Below are 6,409 nucleotides of genomic sequence, written 5' to 3' on the forward strand. Positions count from 1 at the left end.
TGTGAGAGGTACTAAGGTCAAAGTATAGATGACCCTTTTCTGAGAGGGTAGCTAGATGATAGATAAATAGATATTTCCAAGCTTGTAGTTAGGAGCCTCATTATTTATATCCAGAGAAGCAAAGTATTAAGAATATTTTGTTTTCAACAATGTATTTTCCTGTGTGTCTGACATTTTTTACACCAAAACAAAGTATAACTTCTAGCAATCACTCTGTATATACCTGGTGTTCTTATTTCATACCTAGCAATGTTGATGCTAATTCTTTTTTGTAATAGCAGCTAGTCCCTCAAATGTGTTTGTGCTTTTAGAATATCAATAAATGCTGTATCACCAAAACAGAGGCCTTTTCTCTTGCTTCCATCTGGAATTTTACTTTGTCTAAAACAAAACCCCCCAAAAGTGCAGATTTAGACAAGCTACACATGTTCTAATTAACTATTAGAACAAAACATTTTTCCTAAGCCTCCAATTGATACAAGAAATAACTGTTTTTAAGCTTTCTGGTCATACAATTTTGGTGGTGGACTCTACCAGTCAAAATCTGTAAGTATTTCATTTTAATGGACTAAATCTAAATTGTAAACATTTACACAGTAAATTAAGGGATTCAGGCTGTTTCCAAGGGATTACAGGTAGCCTCTAAAAGAATTCTCACATTTCTGTTGGAGTTGAACAGAAATCAGTACATAATCATTGCTGCATACCTCCCACTAGGCTAGAAGCCACTCAATCCTCAGGTCACTTTTCTGTACTTTCTTTTGTATTACACCCTTTATCAATCTTGTGCCTTTCTCTCCTTTGGGTCGCCTATTGATAGGTTTCATTAATCACAGTGAACTGGGTTACTCTTATGTTTTTTTAATTCCTTCTTATTCATTCTAAATGATACCTGACTTGAGTTGTGGAAGAGGATTCTACCACAGAAATGAAGAACTAAAACTTCTAGGACAATACTGTCTTAAAATTTTAGGTCGGTGAAGTTGGGTTTGTTTTTTTGTTTTGTTTTGTTTTGTTTGAATATGAAACCCCAAGAGAAAAAACAAAGCAAATAACCTAGATATCTGATTTCAAAACATATAATTTGACAAGAAAATGAGTATATGTGGCATAGTCCATTCCTGGTCCAGTTTAGCATAATAAATACCTCAGATAAAGACGGAAAAAGCAAACCAATTCACAGACACTATCTCATTAACATTGCGATATAAGAAGTAGATGTCAGGGATTACTAGTTTAATTTGTAACCATTAACCATTATACCATATAACCTAAGTCTACAAATAATGAGAGAATGCATATGCAAGTTAGAGGGGCATATTGGAATCCAGAAGCTGGCCTAAAAGGTGACAAAAATATCTTAAATCTTTAGTTTCTCTAGAGAATCTAAGGAACTCTGCAGAGGAAAATATCAGTGTTGTCCTTTGATTTATGGTAGTGGAGGTGGAAATAATTAGGAGTTAGAGGGAGGTAGCATTCATAAACGTGGAAGCAAATTTTTGAGGCAGGATTAATTTTTGCCTTATAATTTCTGGAAGCAATTTATAAGGCTGTTGGAACATTGTATGTTGTAGACTACCCAGGGTTTCTCAAATTCGTCATGTCCAAATAGAGCAGCCCAGCCCCCACACTCAGTTATCCTGTTTACCCTTCTTGTCTCTGGGAATTGGCCAATTACTCTTTATGTTAAAGGAACTGTTTAGAAAACTGAGAGCAGGACTGGACACTGTGGTGTGCAACTTTAATCCCAGCTATGTGGGAACTATAGGTAGAAGGATCACCATTTTATGCCAGCCCAAAGCAAAAACGCAAGACCCTGTCCAAAATATAACTAAAGCAAAAAGGCTGGTGGAGTGGCTCAAGTGGTAGAGCACCTGCTTAGCAAACCCAAAGCTCTGAGATCAAACTCCAGTCAGTACCAAAAAAAAAAAAAAAAAGACAACGAAAAAACAAACTAAGAAACTTGGGATCAACTAATCTCTGAATTTTTTTCTCTACTTTTTCTACTCTCTCCACCTCTGAATTGTTTTTGTATCTGTGATTTCTCACCAGTGTACTGTAATAACCTCATAAATTTCGCAACCTAGACAATGTGATCTCACTAAATGACAAATACACTAATGACTCTCCTGGCTAAAACAGTTCCTTTATCCTTTTAGAATAAAGCCCAAATGCTTCTAAATGACACCCAAGGACCTTCATGATCCAGCTCCTGTTTACCCTTCTAACTTTATCCCTCAACACTCTACATAGTCTCAGCTTCTGTCATCCTGAATTATTGTGAATTCCTTGTATATGGTATACTCTCATTTATCTGTTCCTTCACATTTTCTGATTCTTCTGCTCAGAATTATCTTTGCACCTTTCTTCTTCTTTCTCAATACGCTCATTTATACTGTTCTGCTCACCTGGGTGACAGCTAATTAACTTTCAAGACTTAGTGACATCTTCCCAGGAAGACCTCAGTTATATATCCTTCTGATGTGTTTCCAATAGCCTTCCATCAAATAATTTGACATAAAACAAAACCATCTATTCTTTTGTCTTCTTTATAAAACTGTGAACAACTTGAGCACCAATTCTATTACCTAGTTGTCTTTGGATGCACACTTCCTGGTATATAGTGGATAGTCAATAAACACTCATTGAATAAGTAATACACTGAGAAGATGTAAGTTCTATCCTCAAAGACATCACAGAGGCAGTGGAAAATGAGAAAGTCTCTGATTATGGCATAGAGACAAGTTCTATACCTGGTAGGGTCAGGGTACTATGAGAAAGGAGGAAGAGACAATTAGCCCAAGGTCCTTCAGAAAATAGAGGGATGAAGCTTGATGAGTAAGTGGAAAAAATTTAAGGAGGCAAATGAGAATGGGAGCTTCCAGCTCTCTGCTGGAAACCAGTCTTCTTATCTTCACAAGTTGGAAAAGCTGCTGCACATTGATGTTCATGTTTATAGGCTCCCAACGCTAGACTGGTAAAATGAATGCACTCAGGAAAGGGGACAACTGTCTAGCAGTGGAAAGTCTTTAAAAAAAAAATTTCGAACTATTCAAGTACTTAAAACTATTTTGGATTCAATAAAACTCCAAATATGTCTTTATCTTGGAAATTTTCCTTCTAAATTTTGAAACATATGAGTAGTGTTGAGGAAATTAATCTGTACTTTCAAGTTAACCACACTTACCTCATCCAGTTACTGTTCTAGAAGAGCTGTTTATTATTCTAGGAGTCTTCAACATCCTTGTTGTAAGCTTTTTGACTTAGAAACAGGAAATCAGATTTTATCTCAAGTGTGATTTTAACCTCAGTATTTAAACATTTCCAGTAGTTTCTAGACTTCATGCTTCAATCATCAATCCTTTGAAGTATTCTGCTTGGACAAGAGCTCTTATGTTTAAACTGTGCAAGATTTGCTCATTGACTTCTCCATAAATCCCAGTCAAAATGAGTCCCTGTTCAAAAATACACACACATTTCTTCATCCTTGTGGAATCTACTGGAAATTAGCCTGCATGAGGCTTCAGGCACCAAATAAACAAAAAATGACAAATGCTGGTGAGGATGCAGAGAAAAGGAACACTGTCAGTGGGACTATAAATTCGTACAGTCATTATGGAGACCAGTATGAGGGTCCTCAAATAACTAAAAATAGATCTGTCACATGATCAAGCTATCCTACTTCTGAGTCTATATCCAAAGAAAATGAAATGAGCATAACAAAGAGATACCTGCGTATATACACGCTTATAGCAGCACTATTCACAATAGCTAAGACAGGAAATCAAACTTGGTGTCCATCCACCAAGATGACTGGATAAAGAAAATGTTCCATGTATACACAACCTGCAGTAAAATAGATGGAACTGGAGGACATTATGTTAAGTGAAATAAGCCAGACACAGAAAGACAAGTGCCACATACTCTCTCATATGTGAAATTAAATTTAAAAAGTTGACCCGAATGTTGAATAGTGATTAATAGAGTTAGGAAAGGTTTTGATGAGTGACAATATATAAAAGGAGGTTGAATTTGATCAGCATAAACTGTACTGAAATATCACATTGATCCCCACTAGTATGTACAGCTAATGCATTTAATAAAAATAAAAAATGAAAATCACTGGCTTACAGTAAGATTTTAGCTACTGACAAATCCAAGCAAACTTCTAAACAAAACTGAAAATGCGGATTTTTCCAATTCATTAATAGAGGAAGAAATAGATTTTTGGAAAATAAAATACTAACTCTGAAGGAGGAAATGGGTCTCAATACTTATTCATCGAAATTCCTTCAGGTCTATTAAAGAGGAATTTATAGTCGAAGAGTAAGATATAATTAATGTAACTGGTGTTGGTGATTTGTTCAGCGACAAATTATAAGGCTGCTACTGTAACAGGCTCCGATAAGCTTAGAAAGAACAAAGCTCTTCTGTTTTAAGGATGGAGTATGATGGCCATTCTCATTTCATCTCTTCCCAGTGGTTATCCGCCAACTGAAGAGCCTTTCATCTGGAATCCAATTGTGTGGTTTCCATTTGAAAAGCCTTTCAATGTCTCTAAGATTTGTAATGCTGCAGAAAAAAAATCTGCATGTTGGTGGAAGAGAAAAAGAGAATGATAGAGAGTAAATAATATTGAAATACATTGGATCTGTGTATGAAGATACTATAACAAAATGCACTGAAAGCTGCAGAATAACAGGGAGCAGGGTGATAGAGAAAAAGTAAGCAATAGAGGGGGTGAAATACCAAGGTGAAACCACCTTGAACAATCAATATACACTTTCAAAATAAAGGACAGGAAGGTAAAACAGGTCCTGTCCATCCGGAGCGGGGAGGATAAACAGAAAGGGTGAAGGAGGGCAAATATGGTCGATGTACTTTGTATACATGTATGAAAATAGAGCAATGAAACCTGTTGAAATTGTAATAAGGAGCAAGGTGGATGGGGGAGAAGGATGGAGAGGGTGAATCTGATTAAGATACATTATAAGCACATGTCACATGTGTAAATGTCACCATGAATCCTCCCCGTACAACTAATATAGGCTAATTTTAAAAACTTTGCATTTAAAAATATACATTCTTGTCCATCTCTGCCACTCTCTCTCATCTTCCATCTGAATCGTTCCTGGTTGAATGAGTTAGTATCTCCAAGGACTAAAGGCACTAGCAGAAGGATAGTCCCTCCTCAAGTGTTATCAACACACCCTGGTCTGTGAGTCTTTTTGTTAGATGACACTGACTTTGTTTATTAATCTAGTACCAATGACAATGTTTATGCACAGAATATTATATTGCCTTGTGCTGGAGGGGGTAGATAACATGGCTGGCAGTCTAAGTCAATTGAAATGGCTTTTCATTTATATGAAACGAGTACATACAAATGTCCTGTCATGTTCTTTGAGTTATGGATAACCTAGAATTTAAGAGGACATGTACTTCACATGTCTTTCTCTAATTTCACATGTTTCTTTACAGTCTGCCCATCCCTCCAAAGAGAACCTCACAACTACTGGGATTTTTAAATCACACGACTCATAATTGTGAGTCACTCACTGGCTGATTCATCCTAGAAAGTAGCTAACCTCTCATCTCATCACCCGGGACTCTAATTGCTCCACTGGTGATTCGGAAGTAAGCTTGCAGCTGTTATAGACCACTATTATTGTTAGTTGTTAGAAACATGTCAAGAGTTTTGTTTGGGGGCATTTTTTTTTCCTTTTATCAAAGCTTAGACTGAAATAAGAGCTTGCCAAAGATTTATAGTAGAAAAGCAATGTTTTTTAATGGGAGTCAAAATTTCAAGTTAATTTAATAATCACGTCTTTGTCGGGCTCAGTTTCACTTGGATTTTGCTCCAAAACTCATGTCTTTGAAATATTCTGAAAAAAAATCAAACACCACCCCCCCAAAATCCTTAACAATAGCCAGAAAAAAATTACTTTTATTGGATTCTGAGCTTTAAGAGTAAAAGTAAGTAATCCCACGTGACTTACAAAGCCTTTTTATAATGCTGTCAGACATCTCTGAACTTCTGAGATATAGATATATATCCTTCCTAACTTCTCTTGTCAAAACCTCAGAAAAAAGAACAAGCTTCTAGTTGTCACTGGTCATTCTTAGCTTCATTCTCTCATGGGGGCCTGGATTGATTAATATTGGATAATTGCAGCTTTGCTTCAGAATAGGAAACTCCCTTCCTCTAAACCCACACCTTTGTTGAAAGGCATCTTTGGGAAGAGTTGGCCTCAAAAACCTCATAATCCCGCTGTTCACTGGTCCCTGGGGACCACAGCATCAGCATTACCTAAGCGCTTGACAGAAGTGCAGAATCTCAGGCTCCACCCCCAGCCTACTGAATTACAATCTGAATTTTAATAAATTCCCCAGGTGATTCATATGCACA

Source organism: Castor canadensis, chromosome 12 (genome assembly GCF_047511655.1).
Source record: "Castor canadensis chromosome 12, mCasCan1.hap1v2, whole genome shotgun sequence".
Taxonomy (NCBI): Eukaryota; Metazoa; Chordata; class Mammalia; order Rodentia; family Castoridae; genus Castor; species Castor canadensis.